Below are 19,813 nucleotides of genomic sequence, written 5' to 3' on the forward strand. Positions count from 1 at the left end.
CCTTACTTATACATACATACCTTCCATGTGCTTATGTATCTTTATATTTATTACTTTACTCCTAATTCTGCATCTCTAATACAGTACCCTATATCTCACAACACACCTTTCTCAATATATCCTCTACCTCAACCCTCTAACTCATCCCAAGCTTCAATCTACTACTCTCTCCAATGTACTACCCTATTTCTCATGCTATACCTCTCTCAATATATCATCTACTTCCACTCTCTGACTACTATAATCCCAAAAATAACCCTTTCTAGACTCTTCCCTACTCTACCCTTACTGTAATCCCCAAAGTAACCCTTTCTAGACTCTTTCCTCCTCTACCCCTCTCTTGCACAATCTCAAACCTTTTTTAGTATTCAGATCTCCCAAACAAGTCTTTTTTTAACCCTTACCTCTGAATCTCCATCACCCACTCATCTTAAACCTGCTCCTGCTTCTATGATCGCCAAATAAACTCTTTGTAGGCCATTCCCTCTCCCTACGCTATCCTTTTTAATCCAACTAACAGACTCACATGCCCACTGCCATGGCCAGACTGGGAACAGAACCAGTCCGGGCAATTTTGCTTGACCGGCCCCAGGGGGAGAGGGGGGAGTGGTGTGGGGTTGCTACTTAGAAGTGCCAGCTGGGGAGGGGGTGCTAGTGTGAAGCACTGCTGCCGCTTCTGTTACAGGGTGTTGATATAACAACACTGCTGCAAAACCGGTCCCCAGTAACAAAACCAGACCCCCTCGGGTCAAAAACCGCTCCCCACACTTCCGGCCCACTGGGAAAACACCTGGTGCCTGCTACAGCCAGTCCGGCCTTGTCCACTGCTCAAATTAATTTCATATGCCAGTTCACCACTAATCCTGCTTGGGTTCCAGAGTACTATTTTCGCTTCTAGATGTCAGCAAAGCCATGCTCCACAGATTTATAAACTCCAGATTGGCTCCCCTTGCAGCCGTCCTACAAGCTGCTGCACATTTCATCAAGTGTCTGAAGAACTATCATTACATAACCCAGGCTCTGATGGCACTCGACCAGGTCCTCTTGCAAGCCCACACCATCTTCAAACCCAGTCCCATCAGCTACAAAGGGTGTACAACCTTTACAACGCAACTTTTACCACGCAGTGCCTTTACGACACAACTTTTACAACGCAAACCATTACAACGCATTGCACTGGGGGGCGCTCTAGGATAGGGAATATATTTAATTTACTATCCAACACCTTCCCTACTATCCACGGGAACTGGAGTTGGAATAGTAAATTAAATAAATCACTATCCAGCGCCTAAAAGCACTATGCGTTGTAATGGTATTCGTTGTGAATACCGCGTTGTATAGGCATACGATGTAAAAGTATGCGTTGTAACGTCATACATCCGCTACAAAGCCATGGTGACCAGCACCCATTCCTCTGTAACAGACTAGCTAACAATTTTGGTGGCCCTCAGCACACATGCAGCATGAACACGACTGGAGACTGAGAAGTACAAAAAAAGAAGAAATAAGAAAACAGGTGTTCAGTATTTATGCACCTAGGATCTGGAATAACATCCTTTTATCTATCAAAACTGCTCCAATTCAGAAAAGAGCTGAAGACTCTCCTCTTTAAAAAGCACTACATCATAACAAAATAGGAGTACCCCTTCACTCTTAGAACCCAGTTTCCCTTCCAATTACATATCTCTACCTTTGACCCTGTCAGTAGCGCAACTACTTTTTGGCTAGGTTTACTCTGAACAAACACTATATGCATATATACAAATTTTTTTAAATATGCATAAAAAATTTAAATATGCAGAAACCTAGTTTGAGCTTTGGGCCTCACGTTTCCAGTTTCAAAATGCCCTAGCTGGTAAACATCCTGAAATGCACCCCACCACAACCCCCCAATCTCTCAAAGTTAGTCATTATGATCTATGCAATAATTTGGCTACAAATGGATCTCAGCTTCTCAGAGCAGGCAAATTGCACAAGAGAACTCTGGAGTACAGAGCCAACGGAGTAGTCACATACATACACCATACGGTGAAAGGAGCATTGTAAGTACACAAAATCAAGGACTATTAAAAGTGGACTTTTATGTGAATAAGATAAACTATAAAATTCCCTATTATGGCACAAGGTAAACAAGCATTGGCATAGCCAATAGGTCTAGCTTGTGGGACCTTATAAGTATTTAGTTTTGCAGCACAATATCCTTGGTGCAACAACATCAGCTGTTGCACGGCTAAACCTTGTACCGTATAAGTGTTTAGGCATGCAACAGTTGATGTTGTTGCACTAAGGATATTGTGCTGCATAACTAAATACTTATAAGGTCCCACAAGCGAGACCTATTGGCAATGCCAATGCTTGTTTTTCTGCCCACGGAAAGGAATTGAGGATGATCCGCTCATCTCCAAGTTGAGAAAAGAAAACAAACAAGGAGCGTAATCGGGAGGAGGCCGCCGAGCTGATAGGAAGCAGGGCCTACTGCCAGCTGGGCAGGTGGGGGAGAAGGGATAAAGAGGAGGTCTCATCTTTGTGAGATGTGGGAAAGGGGCAGGCTGACATTTCCTGTTCTCCACACTCGCTGCTGCTCCCAGACTTGAAAATACAAGGTAAGTTCCTGCCCCTAGTACATTATTCCAGCTGAAATAAGATTGAAAAAAAAAACGAATGTGATTACTTGGTGGTGGTTGGTAGGAGTACACAGGACACTTTGTTTTTAGTTTACCGAATTGCTTCTGATTAAATACTAACTTTTTGTGGCACAGGGAGGTGGAGGGATATGCCACAATAACGCGATTTCTGATGAAGAGCTAAACATTAGATTAGCACTCAAGAAATGAGGGTTCAAGGTCAACATTAATAGATTTGAATATGTGAATAACGTGCAAATTCTAAAGGTTCTTTTTTTTTTATCGCCGTCATAGATAGCTCACAAACATTAACAGCATGCTGTTAACTCACTGAGTAGTGTTGGTTAAATGTTTACCCCTACATTTGGTGTGTGAACAAGGCAGGTATGTCAGTCTGTCCTGTAGCCATACTCCAGCTTTCTGCCAAGAGGGGGGGGGGAGGGGGGGAGTTAATGCCTTTAGGAGAAATTATATTTTGGCACAAGTCTGTTTTCAACACTGGCTCGCGAGCCTCTTGTATTTATTTCCATAATAAATCTTGGATGGGGAAGGTTTTATACCGTGGCAGATAAGATTAATTGGGTCGCACAGTCAGACAACCACCAGCCCAAGATTCGTCATGTACCAACCATGGTTTGAGCCCGTTGCAGTGCCATCTTAGAATGGTGGTTAGTGATGTTATATTTATTATCGCATTAGCTCATGATTTCATTTTAGATATGTAACTATCGGAGTCTGCTGCAAATATCATGAAGGGAACGGCGCACCAGGAAGCTCCGACAGATGTTTCGGAGACAGTCTGAACATGGGAAGATGCGGCAATCCACCGGATCAGAGTTTCACAGAGTAACAAGGGGAGGGGTCGGCGCAGGAGGAGTGAGAGTAAAATTGAACTGTGAGAAATAGGGAAATCGAAAGTGCTAGTACAAAAAGAATGCACCTCACGCACTTGAAATGAGTGCTGGCACAAAAAGAATAAATCAAAGACTGGACAAACCAACCAGGGGAAAGAGAAGGGAAAGGAGAGATCCGCAGAATGAGCAAGGGTAGAGAAGGGGAGGAGAAAAGGGGGGCGTGAAGGATAGAGAGGAGAAGAAAGTGAGAGAGGAGGGGGAGAAATGTTGGAGGATAATGATGAGGGGAGTGAAAGGTGGATGGAGAAAGAAGGGGTGCTCGTGGAAGGAATGGCTTGAAAGAGTGGGTGTGCACGGGCCGGGGAGGAGTGAACGAGAGGGGGCGACGTGTGCGAGGGAGGAGTGAAATCCGAGCACGAGGAACCGAGATCCGCCTTCAATGGATTCTTCCAGATGCAAAGGGTCAGGGCTGCAAACAACAGGGATGCCTGCCAGAGCCAATGAGAGAGAGCGGGGAGGGGCTGGCGCGAGGGCATGACAGGGGGTGATTAATGGAAGATTGAATAGAGGAGGGAGGGATAGGATAGGAGAGTGAGAGAAAATGGAAAGGAGGACGGGGAATGCTTGAGAGCGAAATGGGAAACCAAAGGCGGCGCTAGGAGGAAGAGGGTGAGCTAGGGAGAAGAAATGGAGCGATTGGCAGAGGAAGGACCGAGGAATGTGAAGGGAGGGCGGAAGCTGGACTGAGCACGGAAAACACATAGAGGCAAAAAGAGAGGGGGAGAGCAGGGCAAAAGTTTGCTCCGAGTGAAAAGTAGCAGAAGGAAGAAAACAGTAGGAAGAGAACGAGGAAAAGGGCGAAAGAGGGAGCAGGAAACAAAGAAAGACGGTGATTATGTTCAACACGGGGAGATGCAGTGCAAAGCTGCAAGTAATGCGGCCGGGAAACTGAAAGTACGGCCAAACAGCACAAAGAAAGACGGTGATTATGTTCAACACGGGGAGATGCAGTGCAAAGCTGCAAGTAACGCGGCCGGGAAACTGAAAGTACGGCCAAACAGCACAAAGAAAGACGGTGATTATGTTCAACACGGGGAGATGCAGTGCAAAGCTGCAAGTAACGCGGCCGGGAAACTGAAAGTACGGCCAAACAGCCATGATTAATTAAGGGAGGAGAAGCCGCAGAGCGCACGCTGGGCGAAGCCCTTTGATGTGCTGTGCGGCGGCCGTTAAAAAAAAGCAATTAGGAGGGAGGGAGGCTGATGCGCGTGCTTGTTTGATCACGTGATTCACGTGAACTTAAACAAAACCGCAGCGCAAGAAGCCCTTGGCTTCACGAGGATTTTCAGGACATGAATTCTCGCTCCGCTCGATGCGCTTGCGCGCATCGATAGGTCGCGAGACTTAAAAACAGTCATGTTGAAACATAAATTATTCTAAAAAAACATTAACCTTAGCAATAGACAGTTCTTCTGAAGGGTGACAGACCAAGGTAGAAAAGCCTTGGACCTTCAATAAAAGTTCAGGGTTAAATTGTGGTTCTTCTTCAAACGGGAGTTTGTACAGAGATCAGAATTATAAATTGTTTGATAACTATCACACCATCCCAGTTTCCCCCCTAAATATTAGAGGCCTAACACATTCTGGCAGTTCAAACCTGATGATCTTTATTTGGGGAAAGGCCTGTGGAAAAGGTAAAATATGTGAATTTGAAGTGTTAAAAACTGATTCTGCATGTTAGGCTTCACTTTCATGTTGAAAGTTGGAATAAAAATTATGTAACACATCTGGTAAATACCTCACCCTGGAGTAATGATATTTATCAAGAGAAGTACATAGCCCACCCTATTCTGCCCAACTTGTAATGACGGCCTTGAACTTGAGTATTTATCTCCGCAGCTGGTTTTGGGTTGCAGCAGTCATACAGAACAAAAACCTCAAGTTTCATTCCTAGTGTTTAGTTGTGAAAAGTGAAGAATTTAAGGGGAACGAGGTTAGTGGTTAAGGGTGTAGGAGAGAAGAATTAAAGGGTGATGTTTCAAGATTTTAGGGGTGAAGGATATAGAGGTGCATGGCAAAGGATTTAGGAGTGGTAATTTTAGAGTGAAGACTTTAAGGGATGCACGTTTAGTAGCAAAAGGTTTAAGAGTAAAGGGAATTTGGGATATTTGGTAATGGTAACCATATTAAACAATAGCGTTTGCCTTTGCAAGATATATTGGCTCTGTCACGTTTATTTTATAGACATGTAGCTCAGCAGCGTCAAGGATTGTGCGGGGAAGGAGGGGGGAGCAACAACAAACAGAAGGCGGAGGAGGAAAGCAATACGAGGGAGGTGTGGGGGAGGACGAGGGAGCAGCAAAAAGGTACAGTGGGAGGATGGCGGAGGTAGTGGGAGGCGGACTGCAGACACATGCACTTATAGGGTGCATGGAAAAACGTTAAAAAAAACTAACTGCAGGAGCGTGGCTTGTAGAAGGACACTGGCTGCAGACAGGAAGCTGTAGTGGATGCAAGCTCCACAGCAAATACAAACACTGAAGTACAGGTGGTGCTGACAAGTAAGAAGCAAGGAAACAAGAGTGACGTTGAAGCCAATCAATGGTAAGTATTGGTAAGTAATGGCCGGGCTCTAAGCCCATTTTAAGCTTTTTTTGTAGCAAAACATTTCGCTGACAGCCCATGCACTTTCTCGGGTGCAACCTAAAAATTAAATAAAAGAATTAACAATAACTAGTAAAAAGGATAAGTTAAAAGTTACACAGTAAATGGAAAAACGAAGAGATGTGATGGTGATGATTAAATAGCTTCCTAAAGAACGACAAGGAACAAAGCTGCAAGCAAACAAATAGCAAGAGAGGAAGTTGAATATATTTGTGCAATTTACAGGAGGGTTTATGGTTCACTTTGGGCTTAGATTTGTTGAAAAGCTCTCTCTGATTACAATGGGTACCTGGCTTCCTGAGAGCTCAGCACCACAGATATCCCCAGATCTGACCAGAGTGCTGAAAGTTTTTAACATGGGAGGCTATTATGAGAACGCTAAGTGTAGAACAAGTCACTCTACACAGAAATATACTACAAGCCTACAGATTGCAATGAATTAATGAAATGAATGAAAGAGACACTTATATAGCGCATGGCTACCCTGAGGCCTCCCAGCGCTGGGCTAGACTAGAGGCAGGGATACTTAGGGAAACAGCAGTGTTTTCAATTGTTTTCGGAAGGCAGGGTGGCTAGGTTTCCTGCGTATATATAGTGGAAGTGTGTTCCAGAGTTTGGCTGCATTATAAGAGAGACCACCGCTTCTAGCCCTCTTAATCATTGAGACTTCCACCAAGTGAAGTTCATCCGAGCGCAATTTCCTGTTGGCCTTGTAGTGGCGGATCATGGTTGAGTTTATTGAGGACATGTTCCCCTGCAGGTACTTGTGAACAACACAGAGGGCCTTAAAGCTGATTCTTTCTTTCACTGGAAGCCAATGAAGGGAGCGAAGGGCAGGTTTAGCCAAGAGGCGATTGGACATTGCTAACAGTGGTCTGGCAGTGCAATTTTGGACAGTTTGCAGTTTCGTAATTACTGCAATTGGGGCCCCTAAGTAGAGTGCATTTCCGTAGTCTATCCTTCAGAGTATAAATAATTGTACACATTTTTTTTGGGCTTGGGAAGGAAGAAGAGGAAGCACTTTACGGGCCATTCTGATCAAGCCATAACAAGTTGCCACCGTCTTCCTTGCTTGCGCCTTAAATTTCAGGTTCTGGTCTAACCAGAAGCCCTTACTCTTTTTCTCGGTCTGGGGAACCGGGACTGGGCCCATGCATGCTGGCCACATAGTGCTCAACGTAAAGCTTCAGGGGTTGCCCAGGATCATGATCTCCGTCTTTTCACCATTGAGCTTAAGGTGGGACGTTCCCATCCACTTAGAAACTTCCTCTAGGCATAAGTAGAGGCCTTTAGACAGTTGCTTTGCTTGATTAAGCGCAATGACCAATTGGATGTTGTCGGCATAGGTTAACATATGGATTCCAAAAGGGACTACAATAGTTGCCAGTGGGGCTATATACACATTAAAAAGAGTTGAGCTCAATGACGACCCTTGAGGGACACCACACAGCAAAGGCAAGGGTTTAGAGGCTATCTCCCTTTCAAATATCTGGAAGAATCTACCATCCAGAAAGGAGTACAACCATTGCAGTGCAGTGCCAGATACTCCTACATTTCTGAGACGGTGAATCAAGATACAGTGATTCACTGTATCGAATGCTGCACTCAGGTCAAGGAGTATAAGGACTGCTACCTCTCCTGAGTCCAGGATCTTTCTGCTTTTCTTCTGCTAACAGGACAGTTTCCGTACTTTGTTGTGGGCGAAATCCTGTTTCGAAGGGGTGAAGGAAATTATGAGATTCTAAAAAATTTGAGAGGGTGTGGTTAACATATTTCTCCACGAGATTGGCCATCCCAGGGAGAAGAGAGATGGGATGGTAATTGCTCAGGTCCGCTGGATCCAGATTTGGTTTTTTCAGAAGTGTCTTTACCATGGCCCCTTTCCAATTGGGGGGACTATTCCTGTAGCAAGTGAAGCGTTAATCACATCTGTAGCGGTGGGGGCGATTACGGGAAATACCCTTTTCAGGATGTTCATAGGTGTGGGATCCCTCGGTGAACCACTTTTCACCGAGGATAACAGAGTCAGAAATGTGTCCTGGGAGAGAGGAGGAAAAGCCTCCAACAGGTGTTTGGTTAAAAGTGGGCCCAACCTATGTGCTCGTCTAAGGTGGCGCATTCGTCATCAATTTGGGGCAGAAGTTAAGGAATATTCTGAATTTTAGTGGTAAAGTGGTGGCAATAACCTGTTAAGATACGACACCTTCCACCTCAAGTCACTCAAGGTTCCCCGCATGCCGCGTTTTTAAGACTTTTTGGGTTGTGTTCGGTGGAAGGAATTTTACTTGATGTTGGATGCTGCACCTTGATTGTATGGTTCGCTTCGGCCCACCGCAGCAGTAGCTGCTTGTGCAGAAGAGCAGTTAGGTAGACTTAATTCCATTGGTAATTGCCCTCTTCTTGGTTGGTTAGCGATCTGGTGCTCATCTAGGCTGCATCTATTTCCACCAGATAATAGCGTGGATGAGCCATCATACATAGGTTCCCCACATATGAATATTTTAAACTCCGCCTTTTTAAGACTTTTTGGGGTATGTTTGGTGAGAGGGATTTTACTTTATTTTGGATGCAGCACTTTGATTAACATAGTGCCATTTAGTCCGCCACAGAAGTAGCTGTTTGTGCGGAAGGTGCAGTTAGGTAGACTTAATTCCATTGGTTGCTGCCCACTTTCTGGTTGTTTAGTGGTTTAGTGCACATCTTGGCTGCACCAATTTGAGCTAGATGATAGCGCGTGCCGTGCAGTAGACGCACACAGTGGTTGTGACGCTGGCGTGCCAAAGACGCACCAAAGGCAAGCCTGGTAGCGCCTATCTGCGCCCAAACGTCACCAGGACCCCTGCTCTCAGGTAATAACTATGATTTCTAAGGCTAAGTTAAGATACTCAGCGGCATCCCTACATGAAATTGGTAATCATTTTTTACATCCTGACAGTCCATGGAACTTATGGCTATTTTTCTTCTCGTGCTCAGGAAGGCCCAGTTACCCGTAGGACTTGTTGGTTTTCCTGCCTATCTCTGACAACTAAGGTCCCTGTGATTTCTACTTCCAACCTGTCACCAACGAGTTGGATGAGTTTCAGTTCTTTAATTGGCTCTTCACCTACTATCTCATCAGCGGTGCTTGGGAGTCCCACGGCAACAATGACCCAGAGCTCTCTTTGTGGTATCTATTTCAATGTTAGGTCCCTACCAAAGTAATACAACTGAAATCCGGGATCTTCTAACATCTCTTCCCCAAGACTTCTGTTTGCTTAACTTGGTTAAATGCCTTAGCTCTCCCCTGCATTCCTCTTTCCCTGCCTGATAATTTCCTTCTGATCAGACTGGTCAGAGAATCCAGACCAGATGAAGGAGTGGCGACTGCATTAGGCAACTCCATTAAGGTTCAAATTATATAGTGCTTTGTCAAGGAATTGATAGAAATGTGCATATTCAGTCTAGAGCTGGCAACGTATCCACACCGGAAGGGAGCACTAATCTACCCCTCCCCCCCCCCAGTATCTAAGAAAGATTTTAGTCATCTTTTGACCGAAGGTATTGCCTCCCATGTTCTCTCCTTTAATAATTTGCTCCTGCTGGGAGATTTCAACTTCCATGGGGAAGACGTCTCAAAGCCAGAGGTTGCTCTTCGTTTTGAAGACGTAGAGACGCTGGATGTCTGCCAGAGTATTTCAGGCCCCGTACATACAGCTGGCCACTCACTGGACTTGGTTTTCACAAACTCCCCACTCCTTATTAGTGAAGACCCTATTCCCCTCACCTGGACAGACATCATCTGGTTCCAGATTGCGCTGAATGACTCTAATAATCTGTATGCTATAGGGGGGGACCTATAGAGCTTGGAATAACATCTTGCCGGAAAAGTTCTGTAAGGTCTTTTCAGTGGTAGCCAGTACCTAGGGATTAGACATTAATGTGGCATTAACTAATTATCAAAATGCTCTGTCTTTCGTATTGGACAAAATGACACTCCTTAAGCATTCTAAGCAGATTTCTTCTAAGCCTCATGTGCCTTGGGTTTCTAGTGAATTAAGTACATTGAAAGAACAGCGCAAAAAGCTCGAAAGATGCTGCCGCCGTTCAAAACCTTCAAATGTCAAAGCAGACTTTTAATCTGCTCTATCTGAATACCATGCCCACAACAAAAAGACTAGGAGGAGTTTTATCTGCAGCATGATTGCAAACACAGGCCTGTGTTTCAGCTATTCCTCACTCCCAATAACTGTGACTCCCTAGCTGATTTTTTTAGGACAAGATTGATACTATATAAAAGACATTTGCCCTCAATCAGTGTCAGATGAATTCTATCCCACAGGCGGGGCCCAATAATGACTCTGCTCCGCACTGGGATAGGTTTGAACCCTTCACTGTAGACCATATCATAGCATTCCTGACCAAAGCTAAATCGGGTTCTTCCTTGGATGTCTGCACCTTTAGGATCTTGGCTACTCTATCAGCAGTGCTAGCTCCCTCCATCTTATCATTATTCAACCTTTCCCTAGAGTCAGCAAAATTACTACCAGCCGGAAAGTGGCTCTGGTCTTCGCCATACTTCAAAAATCTAGATGGGCCCTAAAAACCTGGCCAACTATCGTCCCATATCCCTCCTCTCTTTATCAAGGAAAATGCCCAAAAGCTGTGTAAACAAACAGCTAATGACATTTTCAGAGGATCATGCCATTGTAGATCCCTCTCAATCAGGATTTAGAGCGGCCCACAGCACGGAGATTGCACTGGTTGCAGGCACAGATGCCATCCGCCTTTCTTTTGATGTGGGTGCCCCTGCTATGCTTGTGCTGCTGGACCTCTCAGCGACGTTTGACACCATTTCTCATGGAATATTCATTAGCAGACTGCATGAGATTGGTGTCAGAGCTACTCTCCTTCAGTGGTTGGCTGAACTTTTAGATGACGGGACTCAAAAAACCACCTCGGGTCCATTGAAATCTCATCTGGTTTCCCTCATCAAAGGAGTACCGCAGGGCTCATCGTTAAGTCTGACGCTGTTTAATATTCATGTTGCTCCTTTGGCTCAGATCGATAAAGCATCTGGTTTGAAGTTATTTCTTTTACTGACGATACCCAGTTGATCATCTCCCTGAGACAGGACATTGATGGTGCCATACACTGATTTTGAGATTGTATAAGGAATATTGCAGCTTCGATGTCTAAGAACTGACTTTAGTTGAACAGTGAGAAGACAGAGGTCTGGTAAAGGGCCAACATCTCTGGTCTCCTGACTGGTGGCTTCCTGAACTGGGATCAGCCCCCTATCCAGCACAATCTGCAAAAGATCTAGGTATTAAAATTGACCAGGAATTGTCCATGAAAAGCCACTTAGCCACTACAAGAGGAACATGCTTTGCTACCATGCTGCTTTTGAGGAAAGTTTTTCCCTGACTTCCATCTTCGACTTTGGGTGTGATTTGTTGTGTTTTATTAAATGGAAAAAGCCAATTTACCAGTAGGGCAGTTCCTGAGAGGCGCAATTGCGCCAATAACAAAGATGTCAACCTCCATGTGGAAAACTAAAGGCCAAAAACTACCCTGCAAACTTGAACCAAAAAGCAAAAAAGAGGGCTCGCAAAAACCCCAGATCAACCCTACAGCAAACATATGAAAAACACATGAATTAACGTCCCATCTGTGTCACTATCTATGGGACAGTCTCCAATCACATGATGAGAATGGTCACAAAACATTGGAAAATCCTGACCTCCTGTCACATAATACTACAAAAACCAATGTTTTCGTTCAAACAAGGCAGAGCTCTGAGGGAACACACCAGACCAAAACCCCCAATAGCAAAAAAGCAACTATTCGATCTCTGTGGCACCTCCCCCCATAGTTGGCCACTACCTGTGCGGTCATTGTAACATCTGTCCCCAAGCCAAAGCAGTTAAGGAACTAGACCTAGGTCTGCGGACCACTTGGGTTTTAAGACAACACATGAATTCCGGCAAAACCAATGGTGTTTATGTTCTCATCTACCCGTGTGACCTAAAATACATGGGAATGACCACCAGAATCAGTAAGCACAGGAGCACCGTAAGGTATTTAAAAAACAGCTACGAAAATGATGTGCCATTATCTGTCCATGGAACACTCAGAAAACGACTTTACGTGGTATGCCATTGATAAACTACCACCCAAGCACCCGAGACAAAACTGTTCTCCTACAAACAGCGATGGATCTAAAGACTTATGAGTGCTACTACTGGCCTCAATTACGAGATACCTCAGACATAATTTGAGGAAAAATGTGGGTAACCTCTTGATGTTGCCACTACACCTTGTTACTCCAGCGAGCTGGTAAACAACACCTCCAATTGGTTCATATTGCCAAGTGTTTCCTTTACACCAATTTTCACACAATTCTAGGCAAGATGAATATATACCCTGAGAATCACACATAATTTATGACATTCGGGGGCACCCGAATAAATTAATGTCTATTTTATTGCCACACTGATGAATTAATTCCTGACTTCTTGTTGCGGTCATTTTTAATTCCAATACATATTGTGCTATTAAGCACTCTACTCTCTATAATTTTTCAATATTTTCATTTTATTTTATTTTTGGGCCCTTCATGAATTTTGTGATATGACATGCATCTGGATGCATATCAGTTGCACTTTGCATGGATTGCTTACAGACATACCAGCCCCTAAAGGCCCCACGAGCTCTGCACACAGGCGAGCCGGATTTCAGTAATTACTTGAGGCCCCTGGGGCTTCATTCCCCATGAAGCCCAGGCTGTTGACACTGAGCGCATCAGCATATAGGTGTCCCAGCCAGCCCAATCAGTTGCGTTCCACCCGCATATCAAGACCGGCCACCTGAACACCAATCGTTCAGCTGCGGTCTGATGCAGGATGAGGCAGGTGCACTCACAGGTTACCTACCTTGCCAAAGTAAATTTTGAGAGGCCATGGGCCTCCAATACTTTCTGCTGCTGCTTCATGGTGCCCCTCCCACTAAATTTAATTTACGAGGGATTCCAGCTTAATCTGATGGAGGCTACCAAATATGTTTCACGGCACCATTTCTCCACTTTTCTGACAATAATATTGAGAGGCCTACTCTGACTAGCCATCATAATCATAAGCGTCTAATTGTGGTACATGGCTCTTGGCTCCTTGCACCAATTATTACCGCATGGGTAATCTTACTGCAAAGTTTTGTGCATGATAGTTTTTATTCCGGAGAGAGTCCCCTGGGCATTCGACTGAAAAAGGCATCCCACGTTTATAGTGGACACTCAGCTTGCCATTGTTGTGACGCATCTTTGGCATCTCCACACACGTAATAACTCTACAAGGGACCTGTGTGAGATGCACTTATGATTTTTTTAGTAAAAAGCCAAAAGCACTCACACCACCTAGGACAACTGGGTACCAGTGGATACTATATCTATCGCATACTAGTCCCATGTTTCACATAAGCTAAGTACTTTCCCAACGCCAGAATGTTTTATGTCAACTTAGCGCAAGATTTCTAAAAAATGCAATACGTCTACCAAATTAAGTGTGTGACTACAGAAGGGAGCCTCACTCCAGATGTGCATGGTATCTGAACCACCCGAATATAAGGCAAGAAGTATGCGAGCATGTTGTATTGTATTTTCATGTATATTTGCATATTTTCCCTCTATTGCTTTATGTGTATGCACACTTGTGACATTTGGCAGTGGTTTGATGTGCTTCACTTTATAGCTTCACAATGCAACATGACTACATATGCAACATATTTCCCCTTTAAAAAGAACAAGACTGAAATATTACAGGGACTGTTTTTTTCCGGTTGGAGGTTCCCACTGACTCCTCCCACTAGCTAAATGGCTTCTTGAAGGCACTACTGTTTTGTACTATATTGTCATGCCAGCTACTGTCCAGCACCTTTTAACCCACTCATTATGTTTTTAGGTTTTTTGAGTTAAGGTGCAAGCCTTAGGCGTCATTTCTGCATGGCATGACTGCTTGGATAGGCAGAGACACCCCTAGCCCTGACGAAGGCCCTACATCCATATTGGCTTTTAAGGTGGGCCGAAACATGTTGGCTTCACTAGGGTCCTTTTGAGACATTGCTACTCAACTACATGAACCAAACTCTGCCACATATCCAGGGCACAAGTCCTAAAAAAAGAAGTGGGGGGACGCTGACATGAAGTGACGTCACAAAAGGTGACTTGCACCATCAGACTCATTGCCTCCCCTAGCTCACCCCTTAGATGCAATTGCATCAGAGAAGCCAGCGCGTGAGCAGCGTTCTGAATGAGCTCTGATCTCGCCCAGAGAGGCCAAGGAGTGAATGTGTGGCTCCATTTGCTCCAGTTAATTAGCTCTCAGTAAAATAAGTGGGGGGACGCCGTCCACCCATGTGGTACCCCGACTCGAGCCCTGCACATATCCATCTACTATTTATATAAGAACTCCCTTCCCTTTTTTGGTTGAGTCCGCCTTGGTTGTAGTATCATACCACGGTGTGCATAGGCGTTGATGATGAAGCATTCCACTATTAAGTGGGTGCCACGAGTGGTACCGGACCTGAGGATTTTTTTTGGCAGTCTACGCAGCACCCCTACATATATACCTATTCCCTGCTGACGAGAGGTAACAACCTCGAAACACGTGTCCAGGGATGGCCAACGCGACCCTGGCAGAGGTGCACCCGCAGATGCTGACTTCATGGACCACAATGCTTTGGGGCAACACGCTGGTAGGACAAGCAGTGTGCGACCAATTGGACTTTCTTTTATATTCAAGCTCTCTTGAGCTGGTGGGGCTGACGAGCCCGGGTTACGCACCTGCGTGCCACGAGCGGTACCGGACCTGAGAATATTTTTTGGCAGCCTACGCAGCACCCCTACATATATGCCTATTCCCTGATGACGAGAGGTAACAACCTCGAAACACGTGTCCAGGGATGGCCAACGCGACAGTGATTCTTGCTCAAGATCCTGGCAGAGGCGCACCCGCTGATGCTGACTTCATGGACCACAATGCTTTGGGGCAACACGCTGGTAGGACAAGCAGTGTGCGACAAATTGGACTTTCTTTTATATTCAAGCTCTCTTGAGCTGGTGGGGCTGACGAGCCCGGGTTACGCACCTGCGTGCCACGAGCGGTACCGGACCTGAGAATATTTTTTGGCAGTCTACGCAGCACCCCTACATATATGCCTATTCCCTGCTGACGAGAGGTAACAACCTCGAAACACGTGTCCAGGGATGGCCAACGCGACAGTGATTCTTGCTCAAGACCCTGGCAGAGACGCACCCGCTGATGCTGACTTCATAGACCACAATGCTTTGGGGCAACACGCTGGTAGGACAAGCAGTGTGCGACCAATTGGACTTTCAAGTTTTGGGGTATTTCCGAATCGCTGCACAGAAGGGGACACTTGAGGAGTTGATGCGATTTCGCTGAAAATCCTGGGGGTTAATACAAAGGAGACCCATTTTGCTGCCGCGTAAATGTAAACAGCTAATGGTGGCTCAGATGGAGTCAGTCCGCACTCATTCAGCTGCTTAAAATAGTGACACAGTTTGGAGACCTTCATTGCATTGGACCGATTAGTTAGCCTGCAAAGGCAAAACAAAATAAATTAAAAAAACAAGGTGGGGGAGGGGCCGCCGAGGGTGTTTGTGTGTGTGTGTCTCTCTCCCATAAAGACTGGAATTTGTTCTTCTACGGGTACATTCTGTTATATGTAACACAGCTGGCGAAACAGGTCGGCCTATTAAGCAGTTCAGGCAGGGACAATACATTCTTCCGTATTTCCATATTTAGTTCTACCTATTGGCTAGTAACGCGTCAGAAAAAAGAAACAACAAAACCATGGAAATTCTTACTACCTAAGAAAAATATGGATGCAAGTTCACTGTATATTTTTTTTAAAAGGGTGCGAATTAAAATATCTAAAATATCACGCTCATGAAAAGAGGATGTGGCGTAACGGCCAGGGCCACCGACTTTGGAACTGGGGAACCAGCTACCAAACTCGTCATCGGCTCAACATCCTATGATTCTGGGCAAATCACCCAATACTCACGTGCCTAACAAAACTGCTTGTGAAATGCAACTGTTGCTCAGGTTAAGCGCTCCTATACTTTCGGGTCGAGTTCGCGCTATATAAAACTGCAAAACATTAAAAAAAATCTTCAAACCCATGTTTAGGTGATTTTCTGATTAATGTTACGTTTCTGTATAGTAGACACTGCAAGGCGAATCATTTGGCAGGAAAAAAATCTAAGGCAAACGATGGTATTTAGAACTGGCAGGCTTTTGTATCACATTTATCTGCTGGCACAACGTGAGCGTTTTCTTTCACCAGTAAGTGATTAGAAGTCCCAGCCTTTTTTAGAACTCCTAAACAAGCTTATAAGATTAAAAATGTGTTTCAGACACCAAACCAATTTTCTTATTATCAAAAAATATGTGAGCTTGATTACTTAGAACTCCTCTAATAACTTGAATAGATTTGGGAAAAGACGCACATTTTTTTGCAAAATAGTTCTGCTTATATAAAACACTACGTGTGCCAATAACTAAAGGTAAATTACATTTTTGCAGCATATCGTGTCGAAAATAATTTTGAATTATAAAATAAATGAAATAGGAACACGGGGCGCAACTCTTCATAACTTGACGAAATGAAGGAGTTTCGAACAATGCAGAGTTTCTCTTGTGTTTTCTAAGACTTGCACATCTCCATACCGTCGAGTTATTGCGCCTTCTTTAATAAACCCTTGAAGAGTCTCCGACACCCGCGCTGTGACAGGCCACCACCAAGCGGTTATTAAGCAGTTATTAACCGCATTCATTGTACGCCCGTGGTAATTCTCCACGGATACAGCTCAGCAACTTCCATTCACGTCTTCCTTTCATGTCCCCCGACATTTATTAGCAGCCATGGCCGCTGTCAGTGATAACATGTTTGCAGAAGATTAAAAGTCCGCTCCTTTGTCTCCCAGAGGGCCCTGCGGGCGAGCTCCCGCCAGGCCCTCAGCGTGGCTCCTCACAAGAGGCCCAGCGCGGGAAAGAAAGACGAGCGGGAGCCGGGCGGCGCATCCTGACGACTCCTTTCTGCAGACACGTGCGCAGACTTAATCAATCTGACGCCAGCGCTGACCCGGGGCTCCCTGCTGGACGGAATGCACCTAAAGCCCCGGTGTCTGACCGTCCGGATGAAGATATGCGGGGAAGAATGTGTCAGAAGCCCGTGAACTCCGGTGCCATGGCCTGCATGCCGCCAGACAGGGGCAGCCTAACCCCTGGGCCTGCGCTGTCTCCGCCACCCTGTGGGGCTAAAGTAATGTTTATGAAGAAGCAATTGCCAGCGCCCAAAGACCTGCTTTGGTAAAAAAAATAAAAAAATAATGGAATGGCCCCCGCTAGGGTCTGCGGGGGAGCAGTGCTGCAAAAATTATAACTGAAAGCACTGGGTCTCAGGCCAACTCTGAAGCAAAGCTAATTGGTCTATTTCTGTTAGTAAGCAGGATCTCTTGAACAATTCTGAAATGATGCAGCATTTTTTGATATTTTGGCAGAGCAAAATGCCTAGTGAAATGCATTTAAAAAAAGATAGGCTGAACCTAACAAGATTCTACCAGCTCACATTGGCGGCTTAGCAGTGGAGCGTCGCCCTACTGCTTTATGTGCAGTGCAGAGGAAAAATAAAGTGAAAAGAAGGAAGCGTTATCGTCAGTTTATTTTTCCCACATGGGGTGGGGCTGGCCAGAGCAGGGGCCAGGAGAGGACCGGTGAGCACTCAAAGTGCGCATGAATGTTTGACCAGCCGTCTTGGGCCGGCCAAACATTCATGCGCACTTTGCATGTTCCCCACCAGGCTGCATTACACAGCCAGATGGGGAACATGCACAGGCTCCCTGTCCCCGTCTGAGCGCCAAACAACAGCGAGTGTCTGCAACCAGAGCGTGACTCAGACTCTGCTGCTCTGTGGGGGCCGGGTGATTCCTGCCATAGTCAGAGTGGGGCTGCAGGGGCGCTGAGAGGTGAACAAAGCCTCATTAACATGCCAATGGTCTTTTAAAGACCTGTGAAGTGCTCGGGTGCAGCTGTGTGTGTGTGCCTGGAAGCTGTCACAGCCCAGACACACACAGGCAGGGTGAGGAGGGAGAGCGAGGGAGGGAGGGAGGGAGAGCAAGCGAAGGAGGGAGAGCAAGCGAGGGAGAGTGAAGAAGGGAGGGAGAGCAAGCGAGGGAGCAAGGGAGAGCGAGGGAGGGAGGGAGAGCAAGCGAGGGCGCGAGGGAGAGCGAGGAAGGGAGGGAGAGCGAGGGAGAGAGAGCGGGACAATAAGCGAGGGAGGGAGAGCAAGCGAGGGAGCGAGAGAGGGAGGGAGAGCAAGCGAGGGAGGGAGAGCGAGGGAGGGAGAGTGAGGGAGCGAGGGAGAGCGAGGGAGGGAGAGCGAGGGATTGAGAGCGAGGGAGTGAGAGCGAGGGAGTGAGAGGGAGAGCGAGGAAGGGAGGGAGAGCGAGGGAGGGAGAGCAAGCGAGGGAGGGAGATCAAGCGAGGGAGAGCGAGGGAGAGCGAGAGAGAGCGAGGGAGAGCGAGAGCGAGGGAGGGAGAGCGATGGAGGGAGCGAGGGAGAGCGAGAGAGGGAGGGAGGGAGAGTGAGGGAGGGAGAGTGAGGGAGGGAGAGGAAGGGAGGGAGAGCGAGGGAGACAGAGCGAGGGAGACAGAGCGAGGGAGACATAGCACGGGAGACAGAAGGAGAGAGAGGGAGACCTCAGAGAGAGGCAGACCTCAGAGTGAGGGAGACAGAGGGAAGGAGAGAGAAGGAGACCTCAGAGGGAGGGAGACACAGGGAGGGAGACCTCAGAGTGAGGGAGAGGGAGACCTCAGAGAGAGGGAGACCTCAGAGTGAGGGGGAGGGAAGAAGAGAGAGGGAGACCTCAGAGTAAGGGATACCTCAGAGTGAGGAAGACCTCAGAGTGAGGGAGACCTCAAAGTGAGGGAGAGGGAAGGAGAGAGAGGGAAATAGAGTGAGGGAGAGGGAAATAGAGTGAGGGAGAGGAAATAGAGTGAGGCAGAGGGAAATAGAGTGAGGGAGAGGGAAATAGAGTGAGGCTGAGGGAAATAGAGCGAGGGAGAGGGAAATAGAGTGAGGGAGAAGGAAACAGGGAGAGAGGGAGACAGAGAGAGAGAGAGTGTGAGACAGCCAGGGTGAGTGAGACAGAGGAAGAGAGGGAGTGAGACAGTCAGAGTGAATGAGACAGAGGGAGAGATGGAGAGAGGGAGTGAGAGAGTCACAGTAAGTGAGACAGAGGGAGACAGAGAGACAGAGGGAGAGAGGGAGGGAGAGAGAGGGAGAGAGAGGGACGGAGAGAGAGGGAGGGAGAGGGAGATAGAGAGAGGGAGGGAGAGGCAGAAAGAGAGGGAGCGAGAGAGAGAGAGAGATGTGTGTATGCCGGGTCTGGTGGCTCAGTGGACGAAGGCGTCCGCTGCAGGGACCTGTGATCAACTTCATGGTCACAGTTTTTTTGTTGCTCTAGCCCCGCCCCCTTCCCCACTGACCCTGCCCCCACCGGTGCGACCCACGGACACAAACCACACTGTAAATTTGGCCCCCAAGAGAAAGTTTGTGAGTACCCATGGCTTAGGGGAACCAATCACAACGCTGTATCGCAGTGTTGTCATTGGC

Source organism: Lissotriton helveticus, chromosome 1_1 (genome assembly GCF_964261635.1).
Source record: "Lissotriton helveticus chromosome 1_1, aLisHel1.1, whole genome shotgun sequence".
NCBI classification, from domain to species: domain Eukaryota; kingdom Metazoa; phylum Chordata; class Amphibia; order Caudata; family Salamandridae; genus Lissotriton; species Lissotriton helveticus.